We start from the raw sequence: 10,124 nt of genomic DNA on the forward strand, positions 1-10,124 counted from the left end.
ATACCTCTCTTTGCCTTCCACGACTCCTTCCCATCTCAACAGATGATCTTACCTCCTACTTCACAGAGAAAATGAAACTGTTTTAGATAATTTCTCACTTTTCTGATACCAGACCTATACATCCACTTACATCTGTACCCATCTTCTCCTTTGTGGCAAGAATATATTTTCCAATGTAAATCTATAACTTTTTCCTCCCCCAGGTTTTTACATCCACCCTCCTGTCTTCTTTTAAGCAAATAGGCGGCTCTGTGCTCACCTGAGTGGAGGGATGTGGCTGGGCAGAGTGCAAAAGGTCACTGGTGTTTTATTCGCAAAGCCTAAACTCCAGTAGTGTCATACGTTTTTAAAATAACCATGAAGTTTTATCCTCCTCTCTTTGCGCCCTTTGGCAATACCTACCCACACTGACACTGGGATGGTCTTGTGACTTGTATTGATTAAAGGGATAGTAGCAAATGTGTCACACGCAGAAGCTTGAAAAAAGCTTCCACTGTGGGGATTGCCCCCTTACTGCTCTTGGGAACCCTGAAGTTGCCATGTGAAGAAGCCTGGGCTAGCTACATACAAGTAGATCAGAGAATAAGCCTTTCCAGCTGACGCTTCCCAGACCAACCAGCCTCCCAACCACCAGACAGATGAGAAAGGATATCCTAGACTAGTACATCTCAAACTTTAATCTATGTATATAAAAGCCTAAGTGACCAAACAACTGAATGACTGGTCGACTGGTTGCTATAATGCACACTGACCACCAGGGGGCAGGCGCTCAACACAGGAGCTGCTGAGCAACAGCAACTTTGCGGAGTGCCCTCTCACACTCTGGGACCCATCAGGGGATGTCGGTCTGCCAGTTTTGGCCCGATCCCCATAGGCCAGGCTGTGGGACCCCACCTGCCAGAGGGACCCCACTCACTCCGCAGACACCCTTCGAGTCCTGGTGCTGCCCCAGGTGCAGCCAGCTGGGGAAGGACGGCGGGAGGTTGGCTCCAGGGAATGTCCAGCCCATCTTGCCCAGTCCTGCCCTGCCGGCCACCTTCTAATTAATTTCCTTTCAATGTGCACAAATCTGTGCACCAGGCCTCTAGTTAATTTATGTTATGCTCAGTTTTTCATATCCTTAAGAGGTTGACTTTCTAGCATGTTAAGGATCAGACAGGTTTCCAAGCTCTGGCCAAAGGGATTATTCTAGAAAGATTGTTAGGATATCACTGTATACCACTCCATTTCCCACAAATAAAAAAGTTGTACTGTGAGAAGAAGGTCACTTACAATCTTTCCTCTTCAAAGATGACTCCATTCCCTGTAGTTCCCTTACTACCTCCCAAGTGGCTCCTTCTTTTTTAAATTTTAATTTTATTAATCCTTACCTGAGGATATTTTTTTCATTGATTTTTAGAGAGAGTGGAAGGGAGGGGTAGAGACACAGAGAGAGAAACATCAATTGGTTGCCTTGCACATGCATGGGGGCCTGCAACAAAGGTATGTGCCCTTGACCAGAATCGAACCCAGGACCCTTAAGTCCAAGGGCCAATGCTCTGTCCACTGAGCCAAACTGGCTATGGCTCAAGTGGCTCCTTCTTAATCTCCTACATAGTCTCCACCTAACCGAAAATATTGGGAATCCCAAAGCGCTATCCTTAAGATCCTTTTCTCATTTTATTCAACCACCTGGGACTCAATTAGCATGGCCTTTCCCAGCAAGTTTTCATTGTTCACTCAAATATCATTTCCAGATTTCTCTCTTGAACTCATTAATCTCATAATTCTACTTTTGTCCCAGCAACTCCACCTGGATGCCCTCCAGGCACCTCAAAATTATTTCATCCTAAACCAGTGGTCGGCAAACTCATTAGTCAACAGAGCCAAATATCAACAGGACAACGATTGAAATTTCTTTTGAGAGCCAAATTTTTTAAACTTAAAGTTCTTCTAACGCCACTTCTTCCAAATAGACTCTCCCAGGACGTGGTATTTTGTGGAAGAGCCACACTCAAGGGGCCAAAGAGCCGCATGTGGCTCGCGAGCCGCAGTTTGCCGACCACCGTCCTAAACCAAATCCTTTACAACCCTCTATTCCTCATGAATTTCCTGTTTTGCATAATGCTATTATTACACGTCAACATGCCAGAATTGGAAATCCCACAGTCATCTTTGTACATGACTCTCCTTTTCTCAGGCAGCACATCCAGCCATTCACCTTAGCTTATAGTCTACCTATCATGTGAATGCCTCTCAAATATGGCTCCATCATTAACCCTTTTCCATGCAAAATGTCATCGTTCATCAATCCACACTGTGTTTTTCCTCTCCAGCATTGTGTGATCCATCATCTTTTAATTGGTCTCTTTGATTCCCTCTTTTACTGTGTTCACACCTTTTTAAGACAGCTCTCTGAGGCCCACAAGATCAACTTCACACTCCTTAGCACACCTCATAAGGTTTTTCTTTTTCTTTTTTTAAAAATATATTTTATTGATATTTTACAGAGAGGAAGGGAGGGGGATAGAGAGCTAGAAACATCGATGAGAGAGAAACATCGATCAGCTGCCTCTTGCACACCCCCCACTGGGGATGTGCTCGCAACCAAGGTACATGCCCTTGACCGGAATCGAACCTGGGACCCTTCAGTCCGCAGGCTGACACTCTATCCACTGAGCCAAACCGGTTTCGGCTCATAAGGTTTTTCATAGTGTTGTCCTTACTCATTAGCATGCCTTCTAAAGATTTTATAGTCTGGGCCCAACCTACCTTTACAGTCTCGTTTCCTACCACTTCCTTCCTCTTCTATCCTCCACTCCAGTTCAGTTGGTACATTGTGTGTTTTATGCTGTGTGTTCTAGCCAAACTGTTCTGGGTCTGGCAAAAATGTCAAATAGTTTGATGCTTCTAAATCTGAGCTCAATTTGTTCCTTCTGCCTGAAATGCCTTTTTTCCACATCTCAGTCTATCTCATTAGATTTGAAACTCACATAGAAAGAAATGAAGAGGTATCAGAGGTGGACATTATATAAAGAAAAATATGCCCACTTCAGCATTCTGTCCTTGCTGTTCTATTTTTGTATATAGGCAGGCTGATGTGACTTCATGCCAAATGTGAAAACACAATGCAGCTAAGCATTGAAGAACTTGAAAAATTTCACTGTCAATATTGGTCATGATTTTTTATTATTATTCTTGATCTTCTTTTATAAATGTGACTTCTTGATGAATGCCATTTTGTAAATGAATTCAAGATGTAGATAGAGAAAACAAACTAGAGACAATTCTATTTTAGTCACTTAGCTTACTGGTCTGGACAATTTATCCATATTCTATAAAATGTCACCATCTGCTGGAGGAAGAAAAAATGTACAATTCAACTTTGTTGTGTGAAGTATTATTTTTTGCCAGTCAACATGATTAACTACTTAGGATTATAGAACTTTTCTTTTAGAAAGATGATTATACTACTTCAGTTAGTGAAGAATTACCAGGTCACATAAGCAAATATTACTCACAACTCTGCTTTGTTTAAGAATATACTTTCTCCAACGGACAATTCAGATAAACTATTCTTTTAAATGGTTTAACAAGCAACTATTTCTCAGGTCCACTTGCCCCCTGTTTTCAGCTGATATGGAAGTATTAGGTATTAAAATTAGCTACTGTATAGGTGGAACTTCCGAAATGGCTTAATGAGAAGCAATGGTAAAACTGACAAAATTGCAAAAAACTATCACTTCAGGACCCTGGATATTGACCAGAAGGAAAGAGAAGGGGCAGAAAAATTGGGGGGGGGGGGCGGAAATAATGGCTAAAACAACCCCAGATTTGATGAAAAATATTAATCTAGACATAAAATAAGTTTAATGAATTTCCTGTGTGATAAACACAAAGATCTCTATCCCTAAACATATCATATTCAAACCATTGACAGCCAAAAACAAAATACTAAAAGCCACAATAGAAAAATGGCTCATCGGGTACAAGGACATCATGTTATATGCAAGGGAATCACAATGACTTCTCATTCGAAACAGTGGAGGCCAGAAAGCAGTGTTATAGGAGTAGGAAGCACCAAGAATATATGCAAAGTTCCAGAAGAAAACGTGTCAACAGCCAATTCTATATTTAGCAAAACTATTTTTCAAAAATAAAGGCAATGGGTAAAGGATGTGAATAGACATTTATGAGAAGAAGATATAGAAATGTCCAATAAGCACATGAAAAGATGTTCAACACCATTATCCCTCAGGGAAATAAAAATCCAATGGTATACCACCCTGGCTGGGTGGCTAAGTTGGTTGGAGTGTGTTGCCCCTACATCAAAAGGTTGCAGGTTTGCCCTAGCCAGGTTGGCTCAGTGGATAGAGTGTCGGCCTGCGGACTGAAGGGTCCTGGGTTTGATTCCAGTCAAGGGCACATGCCCGGGTTGTGGGCTGGATACCCAGTAGGGGGCATGCAGGAGGCAGCCGCTCGATGATTCTCTCTCATCATTGATGTTTCTGTCTCCCTCTTCCTCTCCCTCTCCCTTCCTCTCTGAAATCAATAAAAATATATATTTTTTGAAAAGGTTGTGGGTTTGATTCCGGTTTAGGGCACATATCTACGTTGTGGGTTCGATCCGTGGTTGGGGAGTGTATAGGAGGCAACCGATGGATGTTTCTCTCACTCTCCTTTCCTTTCTAAAATCAATAAAGACATATTAAAAAAATAAACAGAAAAGGAAATGAGGAAGTAATCAAAACAGCACACTAAAAGGGAAAGCAATCAATGAAATACAAAAGAAGGCAGTAATGAAGGGATTGAGGAACACAAATTGTAGAGAAAACAAATAGTAAATGACAGAAAAAGTTCTTCCTCATCAGTGATCACTTTAGACATAAATGATTTAAACTATCCAATTAAAAGACAGGCATTACATGCATATAAGCATAACCAATGGACGCAAAACTCTGGGGGGTGAGGGCATATATGGGAGTGGGGTGGGGGGGCAATGGTAAGATATGTACACATATAATACCTTAATAAAAAAATTGGAAAAAAAAAGACAGGCATTAACAGAATGTATTTTAAAATATGTTTTTTAATGGATTTTAGAGAGAGAGGAAGGGAGCCTTTGGAAAGTTCCTGTCTGTGGGTCACAGTATTCATTACATGAAGATTTTGGAGCATAGCAAATACCACCTTCTGTAGATATTCTTTGGACAAAATTTCTAGCTTGCTATTGACCCTATTGGAGGGTCCTCCTTTTACTCTTTCAGAATCCTCCCCCTAAAAGTTAATAACTATCCTGAACTCTAATACCAGAGAGAAGGAGAATTCCATAGATAGATGGAATGTTTGAGACCCTGGAACAACAAACAAACAAACAAACAAACAAACAAAAGGGGAACTTGAAACTCCAGGAAAATAAAAAGCTAAGCAAAAAAGTAATTAATTATTGGAAATAATTTGCTTTCTTATGATTTTCCTCATTTTATAAATTTTCTTGTTCATATTATTCAGTTATTTTAAAGACCATGACTATTTTAAAAAATATATTTGCATGTTTTAAATGTTTTTTTTAATTGATTTCAGAGAGAGAGGGAGAGAGGGATAGAAACATAAGTGATGAGAGAGAATCACTGATCAGCTGCCTCCTGCATGTCCCCTACTGGGGATCGAGCTCGAAACCTTAGCATGTGCCCTGACAGGGTATTAAACTGTGACCTCCTTGTTCATAGGGAGACACTCAACCACTGAGTCACACTGGACAGGCCTAAAGGTCATGACTTTTAACTTCTATGCCTGAATTACCTGTGGGTCTGCTTCTCTTGTCTACTTTTTCCTCAGTTTTAATTCTGTGCCTGGTAATTTTTTAATACCACTCTTCAAGAGAAATTGTAGGTGCTCTAGATCAGTGGTCAGCAAACTCATTAGTCAACAGAGTCAAATATCAACAGTACAAAAATTGAAATTTCTTTTGAGAGCCAAACTTTTTAAACTTTAACTTCTAACGCCACTTCAAAATAGACTCGCCCAGGCCCAGTATTTTGTGGAAGAGCCACACTCAAGGGGCCAAAGAGCCGCATGTGGCTCGTGAGCCGCGGTTTGCCGACTACTGCTCTAGATGACTTGTAGTTTCTGACAGGCAATTATAGTAGGGGCAAATTAACTTAACTTGGTTAGCTAATGAGCTAATTCAAGATAGGTTATCAATATTTTAAAAATTTATTCCCACTAATTCCTAGGTAAAGTTCTTCAGAAGATCCAATCGAATCTCAGAGGGAATGTGGGGGTAGGTGGGAAGAGATCAACCAAAGGACTTATATGTATATATGCATAACCCATGGACACAGACAATAGTGTGGTGAAGGTCTGGGGCTGGGGGTGGGGGGCAGGCTAGAAGGGGTCAATGGGGCAAAAGGGGGGACATATGTAATTCTTTCAACAATATATATATATATATATATATATATATATATATATATATATATATTTTTTTTTTTTTTTTTAAAGAAGGTCCAATTGAAAGTCTGGTTTTGCCAGGGCCTATCATCACTGGTGGGATCTGAACTTTACGTTTGATCTCCTTGGCACATAATTCTGCTGAAAGCTCTTAGTATTCAGGCACTTGGCTTCTGTGCATCTCTGAATCTGTCTCATGCCATTTACCAACCAGTGAGCTCCTTGTGGGAAAAAGTAGCTCAATCCATTGGTCTTATTTTTCTTCACTTCTCTTGTCTTGCCACTCAAGTCCCACTGTCTTAGTTCAGGGTTTCAGGGTTTCTTTGGATCCTAAAAGCCAGCTGCAGTTCCTTGCCACATGGATTTTTGTCAACATGGCTGCTTTCTTCATCAGGACAGCAAGGAAAAATTCTCTATAGTCTGCTAAAATGGAGCCACATCCCATCATCTTTGCCATAATCTATTGGCTAGGAGCAAGTCTCAGTTCTGCCCACACTCAAGGGGAGAGCATTGTATAGGGCATAAATTATTGGGGTCACCTGGGGTATACATGATAAAATTGCTGACAACAGGACAAGGAAAAGAGGGGAATATGAGCATTCACAAATATAATGGTGAATGAGCTTTCTATTTTCTATTGGATGTCAGAAGTCAGTTTTCTCATTACTTTGTGGTACTTTTGACCATTCATCTCTCCTGACCTGTAAAATTTGTTAGCTGATAAATTATGTCACAAGATTTGGTGGATACAAACTAAAGAACTAGGGAGATGTTTTTATTTTTATCAAGAAAATAACATTCCAGCCGAAACCGGTTTGGCTCACTGGATAGAGCGTCGGCCTGCGGACTCAATGGTCCCAGGTTCGATTCCGGTCAAGGGCATGTACCTTGGTTGCTGGCACATCCCCAGTAGGGAGTGTGCAAGAGGCAGCTGATCGATGTTTCTCTCTCATCGATGTTTCTAACTCTCTATCCCTCTCTCTTCCTCTCTGTAAAAAATCAATAAAATATATTAAAAAAAAGAAAATAACATTCCAGATATTAAAATAACATGAAACATATTCTCAAGATGCAAAGTACATACTCAGAACCGTAGACTCAATCACATGGAAAATGAATAGGCAACACACGCATGCCCGTGTACACACACACACACACACACACACACACGCACATATGAAAATTAGGTCATTTTTAAGAGAATGATGTCATATATCAAAGGCAAAGCTTAATGAGAAAATAAATGGAAAATAGAATTAAGTATATACAAGATTAAACAATTGGTAGTTTCTGGAGACTACATTTAAAAACCATCAATAATCCCAATGCCCAAATGATAATTAATAATTTGGAGCATTTCCTTCCTAGTTTTTTGTTCTTTGTGTAAGGTGACCAGATTTTAACATTGGTAAAGCGGGACACCATTGACCGGGGGGGGGGGGGAGGAGGGGGGAGGGCATTCTTGATTAAAAATTTGGTCTATATGGAGCAACAAAAATTTTCATAGAACGCAAAAATAGTAATGTAATATATTTTTTTAAATTTCAACGTAAGTACAATTTACAAATATAATAAATAAAAAATTATGTATAGTATTATTTTATTCTTTGGCATATTTCTCATTTGAGTGATTTTTTTTTAGTAGATTGCTGTCGTTGTTTAAAAGGTCATGAATTTGCCGTAACGTAAGTCGTAAGTGTCACTTTCAAGTCCAGCGCTAGACTTTTTGCCGCCACTATAAAATATAAATAATACTAGTACTGTCTGCTAAATTCAAGAAAATTTATGTATTTATGAAATAAATAAATAAATTACTTACCTAAATTATCTGAATAGCTGATTTGTAATGACATCACTTGTTTAACTAGCTTACTAGCATGCAGTACTATGTGTATCGTCTGAGAGACAGTTACAAAATGTTTTCGTCGTTGCCAATCCCAAAAAATGCCATTGTTCATTAAGTCCAAACAATGGTGGTCGAATTCTAACAACTGATCAACAATGCGAACTTTGATAAGCAGTTCTCCATAATCAGTTCTCAACAATTACTTGTTATTATTAAAGTTTAACATTATAAAATTAACAAAAATAATATAAAACTCATATCCTGGTAAATAGCCACATGGCCGCCAAAAACTGTATATTCCCTTCTCATTCTCCCACCGTTCCCTAGCTTGTCGTGCATTCTTTCCAAAAATCGGGACTTTTTTAAAACGCCGCGGGACTCGGGACAAATTGTTAAAAATCGGGACTGTCCCGCCAAAAGTGGGACGTCTGGTCACCTTATCTTTGTGTCTACCTAGACACAGCCCTAAAATATATTTTAATATAATACAAATGTTTACTTATATGTGTGCATATAATTTTACTCATATAACATAAAACTGCTATATTTCTACCACCCAGAATCACTTATATAAATTGTGAATATGAATATACATCCTCTATGTATTTCTTTACAATATAAGTCATGCGGTATATTGTTTTATAATCTACTAGAGGCCCGGTGCACGAAATTCATACACAGAGGGGGGTTGTCCCTCAGCCCAGCCTGTACCCTCTCCAATCTGGGACTCCCAGGGATCGGGCCTAAACGGGCAGTCGGACATCCCTCTCACAATCCAGGACTGCTGGCTCCCAACTGCTTGCCTGCCTGCCTTCCTGATTGCCCCTAACCGCTTATGCCTGCCAGCCTGATCACCCCCTAACCACTCCGCTGCCAGCCTGTTTGCCCCCAACTTCCCTCCTCTGCCGGCCTGGTCACCCCTAACTGCCCTCTCCTGCAGGGTTGATCACCTCCAACTGCCCTCCCTTGCAGGCCTGGTCCCTCTCAACTGCCCTCCCTTGCAGGCCTGGTCCTTCTCAACTGCCCTCCCTTGCAGGCCGGGTGCCTCCCAACTGCCCTCTCCTGCTGGCCATCTTGTGGTGGCCATTTTGTGTCCACATGGAGGCAGGATCTTTGACCACATGGGGGCAGCTATATTGTGTGTTGCAGTGATGATCAATCTGCATATTACTCTTTTATTAGCTAGGATAGAGGCCTGGTACAGGGGTGGGGGCCAGCTGGTTTGCCCTGAAGGGTGTCCCTGATCAGGTGGGGTTCTTTTGGGGTGTGGGGCGGCCTGAACGAGGGGCCTGTGGTGGTTTGCAGACCAGCCACGCCCCCTGGCAACCCAAGCGGAGGCCCTGGTATCTGGAATTTATTTTCCTTCTACAATTGAAACTTTGTAGCCTGGAGCGGAGCCAAGCCTGGGGCTCCCTCCACGGCTGGCAGCCATTTCTGTTGGGGTTATAATTGAAACTTTGTAGCTTAAGCGGGTGGGCCCGGCCAGGGTGTGAGGAGAGCTTTGCTTCCCCTGTTGCCACCGGCAACCCTGGCCTGCTCTCTCAAGCTCCGTTCTGCCGCCATTTCTGTTTGAATTTGTTTACCTTCTATAATTGAAACTTTGTAGCTTGAGTGGAGGCTTAGGCCTGGGAAGGGCAGGCGGAAAGCTTGGCTTCCTCTGTTTCCTAGGAAACCTTGCTCTCTGTGGTTGTAGCCATCTTGGTTGGGTTAATTTGCATACGCACTCTGATTGGATGGTGGGCGTGGCTTGTGGGTGTGTCGGAGGTATGGTCAATTTGCATATTTGTCTATTATTAGGTAGGATTTTTTCACTTAACAGATTGTCATGAACATTTCCCCCAAACAG

Source organism: Cnephaeus nilssonii, assembly GCF_951640355.1.
Source record: "Cnephaeus nilssonii genome assembly, chromosome: X".
NCBI lineage: Eukaryota > Metazoa > Chordata > Mammalia > Chiroptera > Vespertilionidae > Cnephaeus > Cnephaeus nilssonii.